This window comes from Podarcis bocagei (assembly GCF_964188305.1).
Source record: "Podarcis bocagei genome assembly, chromosome: 15".
Classification (NCBI taxonomy): Eukaryota; Metazoa; Chordata; class Lepidosauria; order Squamata; family Lacertidae; genus Podarcis; species Podarcis bocagei.
This window is the reverse complement of record NC_138141.1, coordinates 35,481,228-35,508,976: the sequence shown is the minus strand read 5'-3', so window position 1 is coordinate 35,508,976 and position 27,749 is coordinate 35,481,228. Positions and strand designations below refer to the sequence as shown.

Here is a 27,749-nt window from a genome sequence, read left to right as displayed (position 1 = left end):
TATATTGGCTTAAATGTAATTATGCAAAGGATTTAGAAAGTAAGAAATGTTAGATTCTTATGTTAGATTCTTATTTCATTGATGGTGTGAAGAAGAGAAGAAGAAGAGTTTGGATTTGATATCCCGCCTTTCACTCCCCTTCAGGAGTCTCAAAGCGGCTAACATTCTCCTTTTTCTTCCTCCCCCACAACAAACACTCTGTGAGGTGAGTGGGGCTGAGAGACTTCACAGAAGTGTGACTGGCCCAAGGTCACCCAGCAGCTGCATGTGGAGGAGCGGAGACGCGAACCCGGTTTCCCAGATTACGTGACCACTACACCACACTGTGAGAGAAGGTGAACCCAAGATCTCTGTTTAAAATAAAATTAGAACCATTAGCCATCTGTTTTGGAGTGAATAGGGTAATAGGGCAGCAGGGGCCAAAGGTTATCTGGTAATTAAGGTGCCTGGTTGAGGCAAATGTAAGATATATGGCTATTTGTCTGCCATTTATGGATAGAAGGAAATATAGCTCTTTGTCTCCCATAAAAGGTAATAGGAAATGGGTGTATCTTTTATGATTGGTTCTAGCAAACAGCCAATAGGAATTTCAACCAGGCTGATTGGACAGAGGCAGCCAAAGGAGGAGCAAGGGGGCTGGGCTGAGGGAATATAAGTGCTGGCCATCAGGGCTGGAAGGGCAGAGCTTTGGTATCCATATACCACTGTGTCTCTCATTTATTTGTCTGACAAATAAATTATTATTTTAATTTATCTATTGCTGTGTTGAATATTTCATTCCAGCTAAGCGTTAACCACAAGCAGGGTGCTACATTGGTCCTATGTCTAGAACAGAGAATAATCCAGCAAAAAGCAGTCGGAATTTACTGATGCTGCTGCTGCTGCCTTTCAGTCCACAAACAGTACTTGATTATAGTTCCCTTCCCCCCAATTTGCACTTCATCTCCTTTGCATTGAAATGGATGGCATGCAATAGCATAAAGACAATTTGATTACATAACTTACGTAATTTCACCACAGCCAGTCGATAGCAGGATGAATAACCTAGTCTTGGGCAGAAGGCAAACTGCAATTGAACAGAAATAGAATTGCATATGACAAATATGAAGTGGGATGGAAAACTATGTTGTCTTACAACACTACTTACTATCAAGTGATGGTACCACCACAAAGACCTCCCTTGCTGGCTGTAGGGCTTGGGACATTTGTTATTGGAATCTAAAAGGTAAAGGTAAAGGGACCCCTGACCATTAGGTCCAGTCGTAGCCGACTCTGGGGTTGTGGCGCTCATCTCACTTTATTGGCCGAGGGAGCCGGCATACAGCTTCTGGGTCAGGTGGCCAGCATGACTAAGCCGCTTCTGGCGAACCAGAGCAGCGCATGGAAACGCCGTCCAACTTCCCGCTGGAGTGGTATATATTTATCTACTTGCACTTTGATATGCTTTCAAACTGCTAGGTTGGCAGGAGCAGGGACCGAGCAATAGGAGCTCACCCCATCACGGGGATTCGAACCGCCAACCTTCTGATCAACAAGTCCTAGGCTCTGTGGTTTAACCCACAGCACCACCCGCGTCCCTAAGGACAAGCAAAACCAGGGGCCAGCCCTGAGAAAAGCCTACCTCTGGTTTTAATCCAGGAGAGAAAAGAGGCAGGGAATGCCATTGGTATGTAATGTTTGGAAAATACTGGCTCAAGGTTACCCAATGGCTCCATGTTCACACTGCCTTCTACTTCCTTTTAAGTCCATCCTGCTCACAATAAATAATATTTAACTTTCTGTATATTGTTTTGCCAGTAATTACACTAAATGGCACTAATTAAAATGAAGCTCATAAAAAAAAATCAACTGGGTTAATCAGCAATTTAAAAAAGAGAGAGTTTTTGGTGTGTGTGTTTTTATCTCCTGGTCTTCTTTCCCCCGATATTGTTTTTAATGAACAAACAGTGGCTTTTAAATTCCTTATTTATCTCCATCTGACTGTTAATTAATCAGTCCCAGTGCTCATTAACAAAGCTCTGTATTTATGGAAAACTAGTACTTCATAAATATAAAATTCCTCCGCGGTTAGTTGAGAAAATCCAGCAATTACGACTCAAACCATTCATTAGAATTCTAAGGTCATTAATTTATAAACGGAAGTTTTCAACCTTATTTAGGCAAAGGAAACACTTTTATGTCATATTAGGTAGCTCTTTCTTCTGCTACTTTATCCATTTTTTGTATAAAGGAGTCTCTCCCACCTGATCTCATTATTGTAAAGTCTTCTGAAAGCTCTCTTCTTCTGATGTGCTCCATCTATTTTCTGCTGTGGTGGCAACATGCCTTCATCTGATGGTTCGGAAGTCAGCACAGCTAGTAAGGTAAAGGTAAAGGGACCCCTGACCATTAGGTCCAGTTGTGACCGACTCTGGGGTTGCGGCGCTCATCTCACTTTATTGGCCAAGGGAGCCGGCATACAGCTTCCAGGTCATGTGGCCAGCATGACTAAGCTGCTTCTGGCGAAACCAGAGCAGCGCACGGAAATGCTGTTTACCTTCCTGCCGGAGCGGTACCTATTTATCTACTTGTACTTTGATGTGCTTTTGAACTACTAAGTTGGCAGGAGCAGGGACCGAGCAATGGGAGCTCACCCCGTTGCGGGGATTCGAACCGCCGACCTTCTGATCGGCAAGTCCTAGGCTCTGTGGTTTAACCCACAGCACCACCCATGCACAGCTAGTGCCAGAGCACAAATTCCAAGCTACAAGCACCTGCTCTTAAAAGCCATAAACTAGAAGAGAAGGTCATGTTGGACACCAAAGGTCTGGGATTGTCCTCTTTAGAACAATTCACATAAGTGATTCCACCACTCACCCCCAATTCCTATGGTTATATATTTATTTTATAATAATAATAATAATAAATTATTATTTATACCCCACCTATCCGGCTAGGTTTCTCCAGCCACTCTGGGTGGCTCCCAATAGACTATTAAAAACACAACAAAAAATCAAAGATTGAAAACATCCCTAAACAGTGTTGACTTCAGACGTCTTCTAAAAGTCAGATAGTTGTTTATTTCCTTGACATCTGATGGGAGGGCGTTCCACAGGGTGGGTGCCACCACCGAAAAGGCCCTCTGCCTGGTTCCCTGTAACTTTGCTTCTCACGGTGAAGGAACCGCCAGAAGGCCCTCGGAGTTGGACATCAGTGTCCGGGCTGAATGATGGTGGTGGAGATTCTTTGTATGTCATCCTTTGATTTATGAACTCTCAGGCAGTGGTGGCTGCTGCCCATTGGGACTGGTAGGGCAGAAAGCAGGGAGAGAATCAATAGGTGGAGCCAGAACTGCTGAGAGGCAAAGCCGATGGGAAGCCCAGAAGCAGGACTCTGCCCTCCTGCTATTCCCAACAACTGATATTCAGAAGCATAATGCATATAATTGAGAACCCGAAAATGGGTACATCTATATGAACATCCCTGGGTAAACAAAACAATGTGTATCTGGAAACTGGACTTCTCTCCTCAGCCAAGCACACAGCCATAATGAGAGATGGTGGAGAGATCCAGGATGTAGGGGGACCCGTGATGGGAGTGAGATTATTCCTTCTTGGCTTTCTAAAGCAATTGTTAAGAGAACCCATCCCAAAAGACAACCCCCTTGGAGCAGCTCAGATAATGAAATCCAAACAATGTATGTTTACAGAAGAGCAACCATTGTGGCATATCGCCTTGTAGATGTCAGCCTTCAGGGAATCGGCTTCCTCCCTGTCCCCCTTTGGCAGAACAAAGAGAAAGGAGGCTCCTTACCAGTTATAACTTTTAATGGTCACAGCGAGAGAACAAAGAATCCATTTCCTAGGAATGAAGGTGCTCCCAATTAAGGGTTCCACCCACTTCCTCCCTAGTCACCCACGTCACTACCGTGTCTTGTAACTTGATCTTGTAACCACTGTGCTTTCTGTGCTGTCACCTTATCTGCTATTCTTGACCCTGGGCTGAGCGGATGGATGCTTTCCAGAGACAGTGAGTCTGTTAACTCTCTCCCTCCCAGTGCTTCTGTTCCTAGCTGTTCCCCATCCAGTATTTCCCAGCTTCTGCCTTCTGAACTATGCCCCTCTGCAAACCACTGTTCCAAATCTATACTGTCCTCCTGCTCCTGGGAAGATTCATGATCCTGGTGAGGAGCAGGGAGAGGAAGAGGGGGAAACTCCCAGCATTCCTCCTCAGTGCAGCCCTCCTCAGCACGGTCCCTGACAGTAGATAATATTGGAGTCAAATCAAAGACAATGGCAATTCAGAGGTAGATGAATTGGACAGGGCTAAGAAAGGAAGAAGATATCTTTGCGCACGCACACACATACACACACACACACACACACACATATATATATATATATATATATATATATATATATATATATACACACACACACACCCAAGATTTCTATATTTTCTCCTAATTGTCATCTCCTCCCATGTTGCCCCAAATCCCATGCCAGGCAAAAGCACCTGAGTGGATGGCAGAGAAAGAGAGGGGTTTTTTTATAGCTAAGGTCAGAATCTGAGCCAAAGAAAGACAGGAGCCCAATAATGACCACCTTACATTGAAGACAAACATTAAAGGTAAAGGGACCACGGACTATTAGGTCCAGTCGTGACCGACTCTGGGGTTGCAGCGCTCATCACACTTTATTGGCTGAGGGGTCATGTGGCCAGCATGACTAAGTTGCTTCTGGTGAACCAGAGCAGCGCATGGAAACGCCATTTACCTTCCCGCCGGAGTGGTACCTATTTATCTACATGCACTTTGAGGTGCTTTCGAACTGCTAGCTTGGCAGGAGCAGGGATCGAGCAACGGGAGCTCACCCCGTTGCGGGGATTCAAACCGCGACCTTCTGATCAGCAAGTCCTAGGCTCTGTGATTTAGCCCACAGCGCCACCCACATCCTGAAGACGAGCATTACAACCAGCCAAATTTTGCAACTAGGAGACTGGGTACATGAACTCTGGTAGCTTCTCTAACCTGATTAAACCTGGCCACAGGAGGCGTGGCTTATGCTGAAGACTCCCATTGGCCTGGCTCCATCCTGGCACGCCCATGTTTCCAGGCCAACCCCTGGCTCAGCTTGAAGCCTCGGCCGCACAGGGTAGCTCCTCTCATCTAATTAAATTGCCTTTGTGCTTTGCAGAATGAAAATGCATGGTGGAGAAACAGCATCTGTTGATTACATAAAGCTAAGCAATTTCTTCAGCAATCATGGCAGGAGTTAGCTAATCGCAGGGTTGGAGAGCCTCCTGCTGTGTTTTCCATTACCTTGTAATTTTTGCCTTGTTCACTGTTGCTACGAAGCCCCCTCTGCTTTGAATTCCTCCAGCATCCCTGGCTCATCTTTGGCACCACTTGTGTTGTGTGTCAGATGCTTTCTGCTGCAGGATTTATTGCGCTAAGTTATTCGAGTTTAGCAGTGAGGCAAGCCTCTGATATTATGCTATTAATCTCCCAAATTTATGTCCTCACTTCCTTTTGAAGGTCTAAATGTAATCAGAAACAATTTGTTTGGGGGTGGCATTTAAAAATTCATAATTTTCCCTTACAATGCATGTGTGGCGGGAGGGGAGCGGGGAAACTGCAGCACTTGCGGCTCATTAGCGGCGAGATTCACAAAAACATCTGGCTCCCCCACTTTCTGATGGAATTGCCGGCTGCCGAAAGTTTTGCATTCATTCCACGCATCTCGGCGAGGATGTACAATTGCTTCTCCAGGAACTCATTAAACGTGCCCACAAGTCAAACAGTATAATCATCCAAATGTGTTTGCCGAGACTTCGAATCCCCACCCCAACTCTTGCCTTACCATTACTCACTCAAATAGATGCATGGGACCTTCCCCATTCATTTCAGTGAATTCCTCTCCCCGGGCGTAGAAAACAATTCTTATGAGGAAAGGCTGAAGTCGCTGGGTATTCTGAACCTGTTGGGGAGACAAGATAGCCCTCTTCAAATAACAGAAGGATTGCCATAGAAGAGGTTGTTCTCTGCTAACTTGGAGCAAAGAAGCCCTAGAACCTGTGGCCCTCCAGATTTTATCAGACTACGACAGTGGTTTCCAAACTTCCCACCCTCATGGAACACTTGGAAATTGCTGAGGTTCTTGGGGAGCTGCTTAATTATATTCCCGTCTGTTGTAGCAACTGTGGTAATAATAATAATAATAATAATAATAATAATAATAATAATAATAATAATAGTTGTTGTTGTTGTTGTTGTTTATATCCCGCCCACTCTGGGCGGCTTCCAACAGGAGTTTGGATTTGATATCCCACTTTATCACTACCCGAAGGAGTCTCAAAGCGGCCAACAAACTCCTTTCCCTTCCTCCCCCACAACAAACACTCTGTGAGGTGAGTGAGGCTGAGAGACTTCAAAGAAGTGTGACTAGCCCAAGGTCACCCAGCAGCTGCATGTGGAGGAGCAGAGACGCGAACCCGGTTCAGCAGATTACGAGTCTACCGCTCCTAACCACTACACCACATTGGCAACAGAATATTAAAATACAATAATCTATTAAACATTAAAAGCTTCCCTAAACAGGGCTGCCTTCAGATGTCTTCTAAAAGTTTGGCAGTTGTTTTTCTCTTTGACATCTGGTGGGAGGGCGTTCCACAGGGCAGGTACCACTACCAAGAAGGCCCTCTGCCTGGTTCTGGTAACTTGACTTCTCGCAGCGAGGGAACCGCCAGAAGGCCCTCAGCACTGGACCTCAGTGTCCAGGCAGAACGATGGGGGTGGAGACTCTCCTTCAGCTATACAGTACCGAGGCCGTTTCGGGCTTTAAAGGTCAGCACCAACACTTTGAATTGTGCTCGGAAACATACTGGGAGCCAGTGTAGGTCTTTCAAGACCGGTGTTGTGCACTTTTCCATAGAATTTGTATTGCAATACAACAAAATGCAATGTAATGAATAAAAGAAGCAATTAAACAATGGCTATTGAATGTGGTGGGTGTGCCTCTTGCAGGGCAAGACTGAAGCAGCCGCTTCGGGCAATAGGAGCAGAGCCCTTGTAGGTGCCCCATCCACAATGCCACCACTGCCAGGGTTGCACCGGGGTTGTCAGCCTAAGCAGCCATGCAGGTGGGACACTGGGGTGGGGGCCTGTTGTGTTTATCCACCCCATCTTCCAGGTGGAACACCAGCCTCTATGAATGATGGAGCACCCACTGTTCACAGCTGCTGCTTCTGTTGTCCTTCAGGCTCTCCACAGACACCTGAATGAAGCCCCTGGTCTAGCAGAATGCCCATCACCTTTGGGCAACATTGGCTAGGACTTACGGGAATTGCCACCCAAGAACAGGTGCGCACATGTGCATAAAGGGTAGGGGAGTGCCGACATGTCTGGTGATGTTTGCTGCTGTGTCACACCATGTTCACTGGTGTGAATGAAGCAAATCTATTTCCATTACAGGGGTATCTTGGGTTACATACGCTTCAGGTTACAGATGCTTCAGGTTACAGACTCCACTAACCCAGAAATAGAGCTTCAGGTTAAGAACTTTGCTTCAGGATGAGAACAGAAATTGTGCTCCAGCGGCGTGGTGGCAGCAGGAGGCCCCATTAGCTAAAATGGTGCTTCAGGTTAAGAACAGTTTCAGGTTAAGAACAGACCTCTGGAACGAATTAAGTACTTAACCCGAGGTACCACTGTACTGAGCAGGTAACGGAGTTTAAAAGTTTGAAGCCAGGATGGAACTGCTAGCAAGGTAGGCAGGGAAGCAAGTACAATAAGCACTATTTCTGAACGTACCATTAGCCACTTCTGGAGGAGAGTTGAAGGAGACAGCTGCAAATCATCTAGACCACCAAGGCCCAACATTGCCATGGAAAGGCCCAGCAAGGCCTGCCACCACCACAAGGCCCAGCCCCTCAGGATTGGGGGGGGGGGTCCTCAGCCACATCCCAACAAGCTTTGGAGGGAGGGTGAAGACACCTCAACCCTATGGAGTCTGCACAATTACTGTACTGAAAAAATACAGCCATACAAACTATAATGTCAGGGTTGTGTTGGTTGGTTGGTTGGTTGGTTGGTTGGTTGGTTGGTTGGTTGTAGTGTGTTATTAACCTGGACTGGAAGCTGGCCTTTGTGGCAGATTATAGGGAGGAGGGCCAATGGCCAGTCTGCATTGGAAGAGACACGCCAATAACTAGGAGTACTTTAATGCAGGGATGGGGAAGCTGTATTTTTCCAGCTGTTATTGAACAACAACACCCATCATCCCTGACTGTTAAGCATGCTGGCTGGAGCCATTGTGACCTTGAGTCCAACAACATCTGGAGGCCTCCATCCCTGCTTTACTGCCAATGGAGATGCTTCAAATAAGGCAGTTGTGTACAGACTTCCTGTTATGGATGGGGGAGAAATTCAACTCAGTTGACATTTAAAGACAAGTCCAAATTTTTCCAAAATATGCAAGGTGAAACACAGCTGTCCTCTGAAATTTGCACTTCTCTTCTCCAAATTCTGCAAGTAAGGAGTACAAAGATGCAGATACAAGGATCACGTGTGCATATAGAGGCATACATTTGTGAAAGTAAAATACAGAAATGCATTATATATGGGGAAATGGCTTTGCAAAAATATGTATATTAAGGGAAATTACATATTAAAATGTGTATAGCAGGGGAAATTCACACAAAAATGCTGATGAATGGCTTAAAAAATAAATGGCAAACTGATCCAGAAATGTTCAGAACAGAACTTCAGATTCCAAAAAAATAAGGAACTGAAATTGACAAACTTGTCTGTCCCTGTTTGTGGATTCCCCAGTTATAGTTGTGACAACATTCTAAAGCTTAATCAGTGTCCCTTCTCAGTATGTGCTTCCATTCCTAACATGTTTGTTTGGTCATTTCTGTGGGCCAGACCCCCAAGAAGACATACACCATAGTGGTTTCCTGCCCCAGGAAATGACAGTTTCGGCCTTTTACAACTCTATGATTCCATGACATGACACTAACCCAGCAATAAATCTGTTTCAAATGTCTTTGCGCCTGTGCGAGGAAAGCTTAGAAGGCAATAGTCATATCTGCAATGATTTGCATAAAAAGCCAAAGAATGCTGATGGATCTTTGTAGTAATTTTTTAAAATCAGAAATTAGCATTTTTAAAGCAACCAGTAGGGTTAAAACAAGCCCTGCCAATCCCACTTTGTCAAGCAGTTCCAGATCTAATTAAAAAGCACTAGACTATTGATTTAATTGGTAATCAGTGCCTGTAATTAAGGGCTGGTGTAAAGCAGGTACATTTTGTGCGTGTTCCAAATTTCAGGGACTCCCCCAAGCACAAAGACACAGAGCCCAGTAATCAGTCTATACCTTTATGCTCTAGGGCTATGCATACTGCATATTGTAATTGGTTGCACTTTGGAGCCATGTTGATTAACTTCATTCATTTCATTGCCATGGTGTATGCCAATATTATGGTACAGTATGATCAAGGTGAGAGGATTTTTCATTCATTCTCCCTTTTTCAGTTCAGCCTTAGGCCTTTTTGTTTCCAAAGGCTCCTTGCCCATCCATTGCATTTAAGAAACTGCTGCTGAGACATAGAATAAGTGAGACATCAGTCCAGTGCAATAAATTGGCTGATATTCTGAAGACGTTTATTAGGACACCCAAAAATTGGTGGTTGAAGGCATGGCACAGTAGGGTGTGTCAGACCCTCCAAGTGTCCCTATTTTCCAGGAACAGTCCTGGATTTACAGAAGCCATCCCAGTTTCTGATTTGATCCTGGAATGTCCTGCTTTTCTTTAGGAATTCCCTATTTTCGTCGGAGAAATGTTGGAGGGTATGGAGTTATCCAGCCCCCGAGCCATGTGAAGACAGCCCTGCAAAGGGAAGTTTTTTAATACTTGATGTTTTATTATTGTCAGGGAACTGCCATCGGCTCAGGGGCGAGAGGGGAAAAGCTGGATGGATTACAGAGAGCCCCCAAAGATCCTGGGAAGCAGCACCTCCTCAGCGGAGGAGAGTAACCAGGCCTCCAGCGGAGAGGAGCTTCAGGGCTCGGAGGAGGCGAGGCGGTGCCAGGACACCTTGCCTGGGCAAAGTGGGGAGGAGAGAGGTCCTCCGTTACCCACGCCCTCCCTGCGCAGTAGGCTTCCGCGCTGAGAGGGGAGGTGCAGACTGGGCATCAAGAAACTACTCTGCTGGGGAAGGTTTAAGGACCACCTACACTCAGATTCTGCCAGTGAATGAGCAAGACACGGAATAGAGGCGCTCTGCATTCCAAAGGTTTTTATCACTAATAAGAAAGCTTTAGAACAGACTATTTAGGCATATTGCCTGATTGCTCTCGAGCAACCAACCGATACCTCTAACAATTATGTTTTTATATATGTTGGAAGCTGCCTAGAGTAGCTGGGGCAACTCAGATGGGTTGAGTATAGTAAAATTATTATTATGGAACAGGACATCCCTATTTTCATCGGAGAAGTGTTGGAGGGTATGGTGTGTCGTTTGAGGGGGGGGGTAAAACATTTTTGCAAATTTCTTCAGTGAAAGGTCATTCAAGTCACCTTGGCCTGTGTTGCATTTTGAGGAACTAACACTGTGGCCACCTCTCGCACCTGACCTTATCCAGTTCCTCTGCAGTTGCAGCTGTCTGCAAATAAGCCATTTGTCATTTGCTCTGTCTGGCAGCAGCCAACTAGAGAGCAGCCTTCTGCCAAAGAAAATTATTGCTACTTTGCAAAGGGGGGGGGAGCTACAACTGCCAAGGACAGAATGGATGATACACTGGTATCTCAGGTTAAGTACTTAGTTTGTTCCGGAGGTCTGTTCTTAACCTGAAACTGTTCTTAACCTGAAGCACCACTTTAGCTAACGGGGCCTCCTGCTGCCGCCGTGCGATTTCTGTTCTCATCCTGAAGCAAAGTTCTTAACCTGAAGCACTATTTCTGGGTTAGCAGAGTCTGTAACCTGAAGCGTATGTAACCCTAGGTACCACTGTATAGGAAGAGGGAAAACGGGTGAAGTCGCCCACATCCCAGGTGATTGACCTGATCTGGATGAGGTTGTATTCCGTCTGAAACAACCAGTTTGGAGTTTGGGGTGCTGCCCCTTGCGGGTGGTGCTGTGGTCTAAGCCTCTTGGGCTTGCCGATTGGAAGGTCGGCGGTTCAAATCCCCATGACGGGGTGATCGCCCATTGCTTGGTCCCTGCTCCTGCCAACCTAGCAGTTTGGAAGCACACCAGTGCAAGTAAATAAATAGGTACCACTGAGGGGGGAAGGTAAACGGTGTTTCCATGCACTCTGGTTTCTGTCACAGTGTTCTGTTGCACCAGAAGTGGTGTAGTCATGACCTGGAAAGGTGTCTGTGGACAAACGTCGGCTCCCTCAGCCTGAAAGCAAAATGAGCACCACAACCTCATAGTCGCCTGTGAACTGGACTTAGCCGTCCAGGGGTCCTTTACCTTTTCCCTTTTTTTAACCTTATCTATCTTTGTCACTGGAAGCTCAGATGAACTCTGTGGCTAGGAGTGCCTTTTACAATGGTACCTTGGGTTACATACGCTTCAGGTTACAGGCGCTTCAGGTTACAGACTCTGCTAACCCAAAAATAGTACCTTGGGTTAAGAACTTTGCTTCAGGATGAGAACAGAAATCGTGCAGTGGTGGTGCGATGGCAGCAGGAGGCCCCATTAGCTAAAGTGGTCCCTCAAGTTAAGAACAGTTTCAGGTTAACGGACCTCCAGAACAAATTAAGTTCTTAACCAGAGGTACCACTGTACTTTGGAATGAATTCTGGAGTTTCTCCTGATTCCGAAAGAATGGGGCATAGGCAAGATCTGAGCAATAAACAAATAAAATAGGCAAAATTCACTCATCCCTTAACCCTTTACCAAAAAATAATAATAATCCAACACAATATTGCAATCTGATTATTTTGGACCCCCAATCTCTTTTCAGTCTCTTACACCGGGCGTTTATACCTCTTGGGTGGAAATTTCCTCCTGTCCAACACCAGCAAAGTGAAGGAAAGAGGTGTAAGATTCTTCTTCTACTACTGGAGGCATTGAGAGTACTTAACACTGTCCCTTTTAATTAGGAGCTCATTAATAAATCCATCTTGTTCTCAAATCCCCACACACCATTGTACAGTAGTTCATTAGCTGAAGAAGAGGCAATTTAGATTTCCTCAGATAATAGCATCTGTCACTAATCACATTAAGAAACTATGCAGCAAGGTATCTGAAGCCAAACCAAGTGGTTGGCTCAAGGGGTCGGGGAACAGAAGCACAACCAGGGAGGAGACAGCCTCACTCTGACGAAGGTGGGGTGGGGGAAAGATACTTCAGAAAATATCTGAATGTCTTCCCAGATTTTAGAGCTCCAAATTAATTGGCTTTGCTTCCAACATGGAATACAAGCCTTGAAACTCATTCACTGTTCCATATTTTTATTTCTTACTTTCTACAGAACACTGTTCATGTGCAGATTGATGAAGCATTCCTTGGCTTCATTCACATCCTCTCCCCTCCTTCACCAAATTAACCATAAGCATTGATAAAAATGTAGCACAAATTGTGGGCCAGTATAGGGACGCAGGTGGCGGTGTGGGTTAAACCACAGAGCCTAGGACTTGCCAATCAGAAGGTCGGTGGTTCGAATCCCCGCGATGGGGTGAGCTCCTGTTGCTCGGTCCCTGCTCCTGCCAACCTAGCAGTTCGAAAGCACGTCAAAGTGCAAGTAGATAAATAGGTACCGCTCTGGCGGGAAGGTAAACGGCGTTTCCGTGTGCTGCTCTGGTTCGCCAGAAGCAGCTTAGTCATGCTGGCCACATGACCCGGAAGCTGTACGCAGGCTCCCTCGGCCAGTAAAGCAAGATGAGCGCCGCAACCCCAGAGGTGGTCACGACTGGACCTAATGGTCAGGGGTCCAAGTGTTCAGCTACAACCCCAGAGCCCATGGTTCAAATCTCCACTCAGCCATTAAGCTCACTAAGTAACTTTGAGCCAGTCACCTTCTCTCAGCCTAACCTATCTCACAAGGGTGTAACACATTGTTATATACAATTTTGACTACCGTACACATTTGTGCAAACAATTTCCCCAGATGCATATTATTTTCACAAGTTTTGTGTGCACTTTCCTCTAAAAACGCAGACAATGTTTTTGTGTAAATTGGTTGGAAAACTGCATCACAAAATTCGGATATGTATATATTCTGAAGTTGGCTGTGTTTTGGTTCTCATATCAACTCAGAAAGTGGGTTTAATAAATACAGCTATCATCATCATCATCATCATCATCATCATCATACCATGCCCATCTGACTGGGTTTCCCCATCCACTCTGGGCACCTTCCAGAAAATATAAAAACATAATAAAACATCAAACATTAAAAACTTCCCAATACAGGGCTGCCTTCAGATGTCTTCTAAAAGTTGTGTAGTTATTTATTTCCTTGACATCTGAAGGGAGGCTGTTCCACAGGGAGGGTACCACTACTGAGAAGGCCCTCTTCCTAGTTACATGTAATTTCACTTCTTACAGTGAGGGAACCACCAGAAAATCCTCAGAGGTGGACCTTTGTCTGGGCTGAGCAGTGGGGGTGGAGACGCTCCTTCAGGTATACTGGACTGAAGCCGTTTAGGGCTTTAAAGGTCAGCACCAACACTTTGAATTGTGCTCAGAAACGTGCTGGGAGCCAGGGGATGAAAACAGAATTGGAATTCTCCCTCTTCCCTAGTGGTTAACCTAGACCAGGCTTCCTCATCCTCAGCCCTCCAGATGTTTTGAGACTACAATTCCCATCATCCCTGTCCACTGGTCCTGCTAGCTAGGGAGTTGTAGGCCAAAAACATCTGGAGGGAAGCCTGACCTAAATCCAGCCACTTCAGAGTGCTCAGAGTGGTGGGTCAGGAGCAATAAATAATAATAAGGTGAGGACAGGGCAGATATCAGCAGTGGACCCTTCCAAGCAACTGGGGCAGTGGTGGATGCTCAGGAATGCCAGGTGGTGACAGCAGCTCTGATTCCAATGACGGAACCTGTAACCTTCTGTATGTAAAGTACATGCTCAACTAGAGCTATGGGCATTCATGCCAACATGGTATTTCTCACGCCTCAGACGTAGTAGATTTTCATACCTTTTTTCACATTCTGGAAACTTGCCGTTAAAAGTCTCCATGCCAGATTGTGAAGGAGAAGCTGAAGGACACTCGAAAGCTACTGACTTGTCCCACAAAGTGGTTCTTCACTACTGCAAAATGAGCTAAATTAGGACAAGCACTTATCCATTTTTGTGAAGTCCTGGATTAAATACACACACACACACACACACACACGGGTCGTCTAGCAAATTTAGGTTTTAATACCTATTTGGAAGCTACTAATTACATTTAAATTGCAAAATGAAAACCAAGCACTTCATCTCCAAGTCATGCAGAACCATTAGAGCAAATGTGCATTTTTAATGGTCCGTGTGCATTATTTCTGTAAAGAAGAAGCAAAAAAGAGAGATTAATGGATACTGAGGAACAACAAGAGTTCATTGCCTTGACATTATCTCATTGTCTGACTCAAGCTCCTAGTCCATAAGACAAAGTTTTCACAAGCTTCAATTAAGTCCAGTTCCCTGCCCATTACAGTATTTGAGTTCTCTTCACCATCCAGCCAAGTTGGAAGTTACGATACAAGGCTTTTTGTTGCATAATGAAAGTTTAGCCCTAATAATGAGTATTGAACGAGTGCAATACCATCTGACATTCCACAAGTGAGCATGCTTGCAAAACCATATTCTCATGCCTAACGCTGCAGTCTGAGCTCCACTCCAAAGAGTTGATTCCATCTGCTGCGTTTGTTTGATTTGCAATAGCCTGTCCTCTGCCATTTTAAAAGTCCAATATGGTGTTTGTTCTTGAGCTTGAAAAACATCCCATTCCCCTACAAGCTGTTACCGACATTTCAAACAGAGCCTCACTCATTGTAGGCTGTGCACTAAATCAATTCATTTGTTTCCAGAGTTTCAAGTGCGAGTACTCGGCAGAACTTCAAAATTTGCAAGCTACAAAAAAGGGGGTGGCTAAAAAAACAGCCCACTGAAGACTGAGTGGGCATGGGAAGCTGGAGATTTGTTTGGGAGGAGAGGGGAATGAAGGGAAAGAAATCTGAAGGAGCACTCTGCATTGAATGAAAATCTTAGTCAAGTTTTACTGCATGGGTTTTATTCTAATTCCTGTCTTGCTCATTATCTTGATGAGAAGAGAGGAGGTTTTTTTACCGTTTCCATTAAAAATACAATTCTCACATATTATATGCATTATTCTATAAGCATACTATACATCCGAACAAGTTTCCTGAAGAAACCAGCTCTAGGGGAAGGGGAGATCTTCCAAGATGCACCATGCTGTTCCAAAGTGACTCACTGTGGGGGCAGCAGATCATCAGAAGCCTAATTAAAACAGCACATCGCATATTACGTGCATGTGGCGTCTGTGCTGAATCAGCTCACTTTTATGGCTAGACGCATCCGTCCTTTCTCTTCCCATCACTAACATGACTGATTTGCCTAATGGAATTTGACAAGGAAGCTCTGTCTTGGTTATCAGGCTGGAGAAGGAATCTCAAGGGGGATGTGGCAGCTGTGAGGGTGCGGATGTGTGTGAGTTTGCAGACATAGTCATTTGATGCACCAAAATATTTTGGTACTGGAGGCAAAAGACCAGATAAGAACATAAGAAGTGCCCTGCTGGATCAGCAAAGGCACATTGAGTCCAGCATCCTCTTCTCACAGTGGCCACCCAGGTGCCTGTAGTAAACCCTCAAGCAGAGCCCAATCACAAGAGCACGGTCCACTCCTGTCACTGGCTCTAGCTGCACCTGTTGTTGGGCTCCCTGCCTTTCTCCCCAGCAGTCCCAATGGGCACCAGTCACTACTGACTGGTGCTAGTGAAGATGTTTCAGTGATTTCTTGCTCTCAGTGAGATGCCTGACTCTTGTGAAGTCCTCCACTCCTGTTACATAATAGCTCTGGATCGATAAACGTGCTTGCGTTGCAGCTTTTTGAAGCAAGCATTCTGGTCGGAGTGGTGGGGACTCCACCTCTGTTAGGTATAATGGTTTAATTGTACATTGAAATGGAAAATGGCTCTGTATGTGTATTGCTAGAGGGAACATTGGTAAATTCCACTGAAGCTACTTAAGAGCTCCCTGAGTGCCTAATAGGTTGATAATTAACTGAGGATGTATCTCTGCTGCTCTCTCATGTGGTGTTTAACTTAGATCACATGGGAGCTGTATTCAGTTGCAAATCTCCATTTTATGGGAGTTCTTTTGGTTCTCAAGCCACTGATGTCAAAGTGTGTGCTTTGATTGAGAACAGCCTCAGGCTAGAATGGAGAAAAGGTTTTGATTTCAGGTCCGTTTGAAGTAATTTCATATTTTTAAGATGCTGAACCTGTGCTTAGACAAGCACATGATTTTATGCAGCTATTTGAATGTATCATTATTGCTTTAAATCTGTTTTGGAACAAGTTCTGTTAGTAAAGCTTTGGAACCATATTATTTGCCTGGGCAATTTTTATTCCAAGAAGAGTCCGTTCTTATTCATCCAATTGCTTCCATATGTGCAATATCAATAACTGCAATAACCTCCACCTGGCAGCACTGGAGTTCCTCCAGTAAGCCTCCCCCCCCCCGCACCCCACCCACTGCAGCCTGTTCCCCAAGGTCCTTGATCTGTAGGGTGGCTGGTTTCTCCTCCAAGGACTCATCTGTCAAATTCTGGGTCAGTGGCGGGCATAACAATAATCAGCCACTCAGGTTGTTATCAGGCCAAAAAAAGTGGATGTTTCTTCAAAAACAAATAACTATTCATAGATTGATGGATGATATGAAAACTAAATACAGTGGTACCTCGGGTTACATATGCTTCAGGTTACACACGCTTCAGGTTACAGACTGCGCTAACCCAGAAATATTACCTCAGGTTAAGAACTTTGCTTCAGGATGAGAACAGAAATCGTGCTCCGGCGGCGCAGAGGCAGCAGGAGGCCCCATTAGCTAAAGTGGTGCTTCAGGTTAAGAACAGTTTCAGGTTAAGAACGGACCTCTGGAACAAATTAAGTACTTAACCTGAGGTACCACTGTAGCCACTTTTGCCCATTTATAAACACATTAGGTGCTGTGCCCCTTCTTGCTCTGCCCGCCAGCCCCCTGCCCTTTCCCCCACCCACCTTGACACCCTAGAACTTCCACTTTCCACTCCAGACAACTATTAAACTTGCTTTTCACTTTCTCAACCCCATTTCTTCATGCAAATTCAGCCCTACAAATCTTCCAATGGGGGCTGTGTGATGACAGCCTTGGATTTTTATGGAGGAAGACATTGGGCAAGCATTTGAGACTAGCTTCAAGAAATCATATCCAGATTAGTTGTTCCGCTTTGCACTAAAAGAACCAAAACCCTGCAAAGGAGTAAACACTCGGTGGAACTCTATTTCTGATCAGGAATGACTAGAATCCTTACACACACACATATATATATCCATACACTGCATTTTCCCCCCAGTCTTAGAGGAAGGTGAAATGTGAAAGGAAAGGCATTCTCACTGAAGCTCTCTCTGCTTTTGATTTATGGATTTGTTCCAGTCAGAGAGGCTCAGAGCTTCTTTTTGATAAGGGCTCTAAGTGATTAGAAAGTAATGAACTATGGAAAAGGATCAGAAGATGCTGAGATTAGATCTTCTCTGCCGGAAAGGAGCTGGAAATGGAACAATCTGCATGAGATGTCGTTTGGGTGTCAGCTTTTCAAAAGCATTGATTTATTTCTGTTATCTTTACATTTTCTCTCCAAAGAACAAGATATGTGGAATTAAGTCGGCAATGATAGGGACGTAGTCACCTCAGCTGGTTCCATTTGGCTCCACTTGAAGTTTCTTTTTTAAAAAAAAAGCTATTCCCCAGCTAACTCTCGAACTCACAGGATTTAGCAGTAGGGTATCTCCTAGTCATGTATGGGGCTGTGTGCCATTGTGCATTCTCTTAACCTATGTACTAACAAAACCTCATCCTTCAAGACCAGAACAGTACCAGTCATGGGAGATGAAATCAACAGGCATGGAAGAACTGCAAGGCTTGAAGAATTTGTGTGTTTATTTATTTTAAATATTTAAAGCAGGGGGACCCAGACTGAGAATGCTTGGTGCGCAAAAGTGCACATACCCAGTTGTACAGACCCTCCAGTTTCTCTAGTAAACAGGTCTTGATCTGCCTGTGGTGGTTTCTCCCCAGCAAACATTTCACATTTTGACAATGTGGGGGAATTGTGCCTTGGTGAATAAGGTAAAGAAGATCTTCTGGAACCTGCGGGAGAATCTGGCTACCTGAATTAGCTGAAGTAGATTTTTTTTTCCCAGGGAAGAGAGGTTTTCCTGGACAATGCCCTCATTGATGACAATGTCAAAGTTTGCTGAGCTCAGGCTTGGCTCTAAGTTCCAGGAGCTGCTTAAAAGCTCACCTCAAAGAAGAAGCATGTTTTAAGAGCATCAAATTCTTCTCCGGCTCAGATTAAACTTGGGGAAGGAGAAGAATTCCTGGCTAACCACAACAGCCATGATGAGCCAGAAGCTATGACAAACAGAACAACCAAAGATAATGAGTTGTATCCAGTGGAAGTCCTACTCAGAGCAGACCTTCTAATGGTAATAGACATGACTAAGTTGGGTTCAGTATTCTGAGGATAATGTAGCTGGATACAACCCATAGGAACATGGCAGAGCTCAACAAGACAGTCTCTAGGAGGCGGAAGAGTTGGTTAATCAAATGCCTAACTGAGCCATACCCACTAATTCAGAAGCCTAGGAACAACACTGCATTACTTCTCTTCCATGAAGAGTTCCAACATTTGGGGCTTTTTAGTTTAGTGGAAAGGGGAATGAGAGGTGACAGGATAGAAGTTTAGAAATTTATGCATGGCATTGAGAAAGTCAATAGAGGAAACCATCTTCTCTTCTCATAGCACTAGAGGAGAACTCAGGGATCTCCACTAGAAGATTCAAGACAGACACAAGAAAGTAGTTTCTCACACAGCACATAAACTATGTAATTTACTCCCAGAAGGCAGTGATGGCCACCAACCTGGGAGGCTTTAAAAGAGGCTTATATTCAGGCCAATACAGTATCACCATCCCACACACACATACCCCCAAGTACCAGAATCTCTGAACTATTACCTACTTTGGGGTATTCTCCTGGTAGTGACTATTGCTTGCAGCCACAGAGATACAAAGCATTGACCACAGCATTCTGCAGCATGCATTAAAAAAAAAAAGACTTGCAGATAGTAATAAATCACGGGGCACATAATTTAAAACAAATGATGCATAAGGACTTGTAAAATAACAATAAAACAGCTGCCTTAAATTTCCCCAGGTGTCAGTTGGCCTGGCACAACTCCAGCTTGAAGGAGTGCGGCAGGGAAAACATAGAGAAAGGCTTGTCTTGTTGCAAAGTGGGAGCTGCACACCATGCAAGGAGGTCTAGCTGTAAGGGCCCCTGTTTCAGAGCCGAAGCTGCTGTACAAAACTGCTTTGATGCAAAAACATGGGCTTCTGGCGGCGAGCGTTCAGACGATTGGTGGCCATGGCGATGCATGCAATTTTCAGTGGCGGGCAGGCTGTAGAGCGATTGGTGTGGTGACCCCCCCCCCCTCCAAAGAACGCTCAACAACTCTGGGCATTCTCCCCCCCCAAAAAAAAAAACCTTTTGTTTCGGTCCCCAAAAACAGCGGTCGTCTTATACATATACAGTACATCATCCCTCTTCATTGGCCATGCTGGCTGGGACTGAAAGGCTTTGGAGTTTGACAACATCTGGAGAGAGCCACAGCTTCTCCAGCCCTGCTCCAAGCTGTAGGCTTGGTGGGTCAACGCATGAGGCAGTAGTCTCTATGTCCCTATAGCTATAGTCCCTATATGCACTCAGCTGCCTATGTATCCCTGTCTCAGACTGATATTAGGGCAACCTCAGATTTGGGAGAAGGTGGCGTCTCAGACTGGAATCACTGAGCATCTGCAGAGGCCCACACTGGAATAGGGGCCCCACTGTTAATCTCTGAAGCACCTTAGCCCTCCTCCTCCTTGCTGTGCCTTCTTGGCTCTGAGCTAGCAAGCACTGAGAGGAGCAGAGGAGCAACATACACTCATATTGCCTCCTCTTCTCTCCCTTAGGCAGGGATATGGAAGCACTGCTGCTCAGCGCTAGAACATGTGCTTTGTCTGTCTTTACAGTGGTGTCCAAACTTTTTTCAAAGAGGGCCAGATTTGATGAAGTGAAGGGCCGTGAGGGCCAACCATAGTGGTTAACCTTTTTTTAGGTCTGAAGTTTTTTATGATTTTACCCCAAAGAAGTTGTTGAGCTCTTTTTAAGGGTTGAAGAAGTTGTTGAGCTTTTTTTAGGACTGAAGTTGTTAAGGTGTTTTTTTTTAACCCCAGGACAAAATAAACTTCCACAGGATCTGGATTAAACCGACCGGTGGGCCGGATTAGGCCCCAAAACAGACTTTGGACATGCCTGTTTGTCTCAGGTTAATCCTGGGCATCTCCAAGTAGAACTTCAAATGTCCAAGTCTGAAACCCTGGGGAACTGCTGCCAGTCAATGTAGGTAGGACTGAGCTAAATGGACCAATGGTCTGCCTCAGTTTGAGGCAGCTCTCTATGTTCCTGATCTCTAGCTGTTGTTGACCTATAACTTCCATCAACCCTGGCCATTGGCCATGCCAGCTGGGGCTGATGGTAGATGAAGTCCAATAACAGCTAGGGGACCACAGATTCCCCATCTGTTCTTTGGACCCCAGAAGGAGAGGCAAAAAAGCAGCAAGGAGAAGGTCTTATACTTGCCTGAGAATGCCTTTCCCTACAGCCCTTCAGAAAATGAGACCAGCCATGTTTCAGAGACCTGCATTTCCCCGAATCATGGTGGTGATATTTTCTTGGAACAACGTAATAGGGAAATGGAAGAAAATCAAGTAGGTAATGAGGTGTGCACTCAGGTAGTGGTGTGAGGCGAAGCTGCGAGCACTTCTAAAATCCCTGCCTTTGCTTTGTACCCTGGAGGAGCAGAGGAAAGATGCAGCATGCGTCATCTAAATTTAGTTCTGGCTCAATCCCCTGATTCAGCCCTTTGACGCCCACCAGCAAAAAAGCTTGTTCTGTTCTGTTCTGCTCCAGGTGGCAGTGTCTGCCCCAGCACTGAGCCAAAAAGCTTTCGTTCTGCATTTCACTGATTTATGCTTTTTTAAAGAACACAAATACTTGCTTAGTGCGAGAAATATGAGTGCATGAGTCAGTGTTGCTGACCCCCACAACAAACACTGTCCAATTTCCGCAAGCCAATTGCTGTAGCCTTCATTATCATTGTACGTGAGGGGAATTTGAGACTTAAGGGGCTGTCAGGTTTTTATCATATTTGAGGTTGTTGGGCTTTTGTCTGTTTGTTTTTAGCTCTCTTCAGCAAAGAATTGAAAGGCATTGATGGAAATGTGTGCAGTTAAGAATCCTCTGCAAGGAGGATATTACAAGGGGTCTTTTTAAAAAAAACAAACAGACCACTTTCTCCCCTTTCTTATCCAAAGTTAGGGCTGAGTCACCCATGTGCCTACATCCCTCAGTGACTCACAGTTGAGTGCATGAAAAGTCTGCATTGAAATGTGCTGAGTTTGACCTGATCTGAAAGCTTTGAGGCATCCAATCTGGAATGGCTATGGGTTCATGAAATTACGGATGAGAGACTTGCTTCAGTGCATTTTTAGGAAGTCTACATCAAAGCGTTTTTCAGCACCATGACAAGCTCCCTACACTGATGTGGGGTGATGTCAGGAGCCCTATGTGCAGCTTGCAAACAAGGGAGGGCTTTAGTGTCTAGAATTCGCTAGACGTGCCTTTTAACAATCACAACTGGTTCAACAGCTACGGCTATTCCTGGACCAGGAAAGGCTGGTCATAGCAGTTTCGTACATTGGTTACTTCAAGACAGCGTTACTGTGATGCATTCCATGTGCAGCTGCAGCCAGGTCAGAACATTGCAGCACGATTGCTGGCAGGAGTGAAGCCTTGTTAGCATATAACACCTGTGTTCAAACATTTACAATGGTTGTCAATTTGCTACCAGGCCAAGTTCTAGGTGTTAGTATATAAAGCCCTTAACAACTTAGAATCCTAGAGCCATAGAGTTGGAAGGGACCCTGGGAGTCTTCTAGTCCAACCCCCTGCAATGTAGGAATCACAGCTAAAGCATCCATGGCAGATGGCCATCCAACCTCTGCTTAAAAACCTCCAAGGAAGGGAATCCGTTCCACTGTCAAACAGCTCCTACTGTCAGAAAGTTTTTCCGTATGTTCAGTCGGATAGCCCTTATATCCCAGTCTGATCACTGAGATGATTTGGAGGAGCACTGTTAAGAACATAAGAATTGCCTTCTGGATCAGACCAATGGCACATCTACAGTTCAGCATCCTGTTATCACAGTGGCCAACCAGATGCAGCAGCACTGCTTCTGGTCGTGGTCATGCCCCTGCCACCCCATCTTTTTCCCCCACACTGCCTCTTCCTTTCTCGCATCTGCAGCTACCCCCAGCAACTAACGGAAAGTAGCAGTGGAAATTGGGAGGGACCGTTATCTTGCTCTCTCCTGCATGTCCCCACTGAGCCTGCAAGTCTACTCCGTCTGCTGATGGCTGAAGTGAAGGCACGAGTCAGGAGTTGGTAATGCAGGTGAGCTCTGCATAAGCAAGCTGCCAACTAGCTCTGCCGAGGCTCTTTTTATTAGCACAATATGCAAAACCAGTCAGATACATTTTGGACTGTGACCTTTACACATCTTCCAATCCCGAGATCAAGGGGTAGTACAAAGTTATTTTGGCACCTGTTTCCACCATGTCACTTTCCCCTTGCACAATGTATGACGAAGGAGACAAAGGTCACAGACAGGGCACGGCAAACCACTAAGAGAGCAAAGGTTAGATAGAGGGCATGATGTTCAGACAGCTGTTGTTTGTCTGCGGGTGGAAGTGTGCTCCACACCCGATAGTCATTCCTTCAGTGGACGTAGCAGCCTCAGCTGCAGTCTCCCTGCCTCGGCTCGTCACCACATCGTTCATACGACATCACATGTGTGCAACGCCAGCCACCCAATCTGCAGTGCATGGTGATGCCTCTTCTGGAGGAGAAAGTCTTTAATCAGAGCAGCTCAAAGCGCTACCAGAAGTAGTGAGTAGTCATCAAAAAGAGAGCACAGACAAAAAACGTTGGTGAAGAACTGTGAGCAGCTCTAGACATAAATAGCAAAGAATGTAGTTTGCACAGCCATGGGTTTTTGTTTTGTTTTTTATCAATGTGGGATGAACATTACCTTGTGTTACTGCTGACAGTCATTTCCTCCGAATATTGTAACATAAAGATGAAGTCATCCTCTCTGGCTTCTGATAGATGCTCCCATGACAATGTCATTGAAGGGCAAATGTCAGTCATTTAGACTGAAAAGATACTGGTAAAAGATTGATCTGAAATGTGTAGTCACAGGAAGAATATATTAACAAAAACACTATGCATAGCAGAGTAAAAGTCATAATTCTTGACATTTGGGGTGGGGATTAGAAAACAGAATCTACACAGCTCCATCTTCCCATGTTGCTAATACAGGAGTTTAAACTTTCCCCAATGCCCCATTGTAATCACAGGGTCATGGTGGGTGTGGCCAAAAGGAAGGTGGAACTACACACAGAGAGAGACATGTGCTCATATACACATGCAGGTACGCACACACACACACACACACACACACACACACACACCACCTGCACATCTCTCTCACTAGGGATGACAAAACCTGTCAATTTTTATTTCTCTCATGTTCTCATATTTCCATTCTTAAGTTCAGCTCTCCACATTTCCACATCAGTTTGTGATTTCTTTCAAAAAGCTTCCATGAAACTTTAATCAGCATTTTTGGGCAAATTTCTTCCAATATACACATAGTCATATGCAATTTTGCCTAATATACACAATTTTGCAAAGCACTTTTCCCGAATATGATGCATCTTTGGGAGTGATTTTTACTAATACGTGCATTTTACCTCAGTCTTGTAGACATTACTTGGCAGGAAAACTGCACTGAAAAATTCAGAGTGTTGAGAATTTTAAAGGATAACTTTATTTCAGAAAGTGCGTGTTAGGGTTAGCTAGGTTCACCTTTAAATGTTAACTGAATCTAATTTCTCCCCCATATCAATCTCTCACTCTCAGACACACAACTACACACCACACTGTCTCCAAGTGTTCCCCCTGAGAGCCAGTGTGGTGTAGTGGTTAAGAATGGTAGACTCGTAATCTGGAGGACCGGGTTCGAGTCTCCGCTCCTCCACATGCAGCTGCTGGGTGACCTTGGGCCAGTCACACTTCTCTGAAGTCTCTCAGCCCCACTCACCTCACAGAGTGTTTGTTGTGGGGGAGGCTGGGAAAGGAGAATGTTAGCAGCTTTGAGACTCCTTCGGGTAGTGATAAAGTGGGATATCAAATCCAAACTCCTCTTCTGTTTCTTCTTGAGCACTCAGTGTCAAAGCAACAGTTTATGAGCTGCTGATAGCATGGAAGGTTTGAGGTAGAAGCTGCTGGAGGTGTAAGAAGGTATTTTCTCCTGTTCTGCCATGTATTGATTGCATACAACACTGTTTCCATTCCCTTGCAGTTCATATACCACCCAAAACTATGTAATTTGCCTTGTGGTCTGCTGCAGCAAATTATGTTACTAATTGCATAGATTACATAATTGCTCTGTCATTATGTAATTCCACCTCAGTCATTTCAATGAAAAGGAAACACAATACAAATGCAGGAGAAACATAATCAATTACATATCCTTAGCAGACTCAAAGCAACAAGAGTACGGATCATATTCACTTAATCTGAACATGTTTTATAGATGTGTACTGTTATAATCTCAAAAAGCAGAGACATTACCTTGTCGACAAAGATTTGTATAGTTAAAGCTATAGCTTTCCCAGTAGTGATAAATGGAAGTGAGAGCTGGACCACAAAGAAGGCTGATCGCCGGAGAATTGATGTTTTTGAATTTTGGTGCTGGAGGAGACTCTTGAGAGTCCCATGGACTGCAAAAAGTTCAAACCTATCCATTCTGAAGGAAATCAGCCCTGAGTGCTCACTGGAAGGACAGATCCTAAAGCTGAGGCTCCAATACTTTGGCCACCTCATCAGAAGAGAAGACTCCCTGAAAAAGACCCTGATGCTGGGAAAGATGGAGGGCACGAGGAGAAGGGGACGACAGAGGACGAGATGGTTGGACAGTGTTCTTGAAGCTACCAGCATGAATTTGACCAAACTGCGGGAGGCAGTGGAAGACAGGAGTGCCTGGAGTGCTCTGGTCCATGGGGTCACGAAGAGTCGGACACAACTAATCGACTAAACAACATCAACTGTTATAATAGGAATACAGAATTTCAACTTGTATTTTGGAGATCTCTGGGGAATATTTTTTTTTTAATGTGGGGGGGAAATCTCCAACTTTCCTAAATCTGAAGGACTTACTTCATGAGCTACCGGGGTGCCAAGTGAGAGTCCCCAACTCAGGATCTTCTGAGGTGTGAGCCACCAGGGCAGATCTTTCCAAACTGTGTGTCATGACACATTAGTGTGTCGGCTGCAGTGTGTAGGTGTGTCACAGAAATGCTTCCCAAGCTCCTCCCGGGCCTGGGAAAGTGTTAGTTTAACCTCTGGCTTGCTAGTAAAACTGAATGACGATGTTGCAAAATGATGCATGTCTAAAAAGTGTGTCACCAACACAAAAAGTTTGGAAAGCTCTGCACTAGGGCTACAAAGTTGGAGCACCTGCCTTGATAGCAATGGGCTCACAGGTACTTGGAGTTACTCCATCTGTCAAGGCAGTCTATTGGCTTCCTTCCACAGGAAGAGCTATGAAGGCTTCCTGTTCAGGCTGGGTGTTTATTTCCTGATTGTCTTTCCTGGCCTTTGGCATCCCACACAGTGCCTCAACTCTGACAGCCTAATCAATCGTAGACTGGCAGGTTTCCCACACACAGACCAAGATGGCAGTTTGGCCCCACAAGATGGGCCTCTCCTTTGTCAAATGGCCTAGACCTCCACTTTAGTGCAGCAATGGCAAATTGAGAGGATGGGGAACTGCTGTGGGAATCGGAGCTGGGCTCCCCCTCCACGGCCATTTATATAGCATGGAGTCTTTTACGGCAGGTAAAATTGGTTTTTGTAGTTGGATCAGGAGAAACAAATCTTAGCTGGAGGAAAGAAACCCCCGTGGGGATCAGCGGAGAAGCTTTCCAAACTACGCTCAGACCAATAGTGAAGATTTACACACCCTAGCGAGAACAACTTGGGATAAAATGAGAGAGGGCGAGGGAGGCAGAGTGATATCTGTTAGTGCCTGAGGATGGCTTGAGCCAACAAGGCTTCAAGGAGGAGATAAAATACAGCAATTCAGGGAGGGGAGGAAACACCTCTGCTTAATTCAATCATTACTGCTCTCTTGCAGCTCAAAGGCAGGCGGCAGTGCTATCAAAGGAAGATTTACCCAGGAACCACAAAAGAGAAACAGTAAAGTGAGGATCTCCAAGGACCACAAATTTGCAGAGTACATTCCATGCAAGTTGCTAATTAAAGCAGCTTTGAAGGCGGGAGCTTAAATCTGTACAACACAAACACTTCAGGCCACTTTGTAAAAATGAAAACCCTGTTTGTACAATGGATGAGAACACAGGAATGTGATACCGCTGTCCTTTGAGCTGATTGTTTCCTGCAAACTCACGTAGGTAATTTTAAATGTTAATACATAACCTGACAACTGACTTGTTCCCTGCAGACCAGCATCTAAACAGGTGCCAGGAACATGGGGGGTTCTGTGTGAAAATGCTGCAAAATGAGCAACACAACCAGAGAGAAAAGCAGTGACTTAATGAGAGCTTAAGATTTCCCATTACTAGGAATTGCTTGTTATAGGGATGGGGGAGATGATGATGATGATGATGATGATGATGATGATGATGATGATTTGCTTGCATTTTTATGAGGAATTACCTAATCCACACTTCTCGAACCAATATGTGAAACGAAACACAATGCGAATTTCTCAGAATTTTGCAATGAAGTTGTCCAACCAAAAATGTGTAAAGTAGGGGAAAGAACACACAAAAATGCATGCAACAGCATAAAAACATACCAAAATGCATTAATTGGAGGAAATTGCTTGTCAAACTTGCATATTGTAAAACTGCACACAAAAATGCATCTATTAGGATAATTTTGCCTTAAAACATTGATGGGTTTTTATGAGGGTTGTCTCAAGTAACTGTGGAAACATGGAGAACTGAATTTAAGATTGTGACAAATGGACCTGCTGATAAGATGGTATCTGCAAGAAGTCCTCATCTGCAGAGCACAGTGTTTGATTGGGCATATAAGGGGTGAAAAGGTATTTCAGGTATCCTAGTCCCAAACTGTATAGGGCTTTAGAAATGAGAACCTTGAACTTAACCCAGCAGCTAATCAGCAGCTTTAACTAAGTGGAGCTTTACCATATTATTGCATGCAATTTTCTTTAATATAATGCATTTTAGTATTTTATTTTCTTTAATATGTGCATTTTATGCACACTTCTCACTAATCTATGCATTTTGTACACACTTATTGGAAAGTTGCTTTAAATGATTAGAAGAAG

At 44.8% G+C, this 27,749-nt stretch overlaps 1 long non-coding RNA gene across 1 annotated transcript in view; it reads left to right on the top strand.

Moving 5' to 3' along the window:
* The window catches only part of LOC308574947, a 39,923-nt gene extending 12,898 nt beyond the window's left edge, over positions 1 to 27,025 (top strand). Inside the window, exons 2-3 of the long non-coding RNA XR_014002659.1 lie at positions 23,172 to 23,254; positions 26,568 to 27,025. This is a non-coding gene — a long non-coding RNA (uncharacterized lncRNA). The remainder of the gene's footprint in view (positions 1 to 23,171; positions 23,255 to 26,567) is intronic.
* The last annotated feature ends 724 nt before the right edge of the window (positions 27,026 to 27,749 follow it).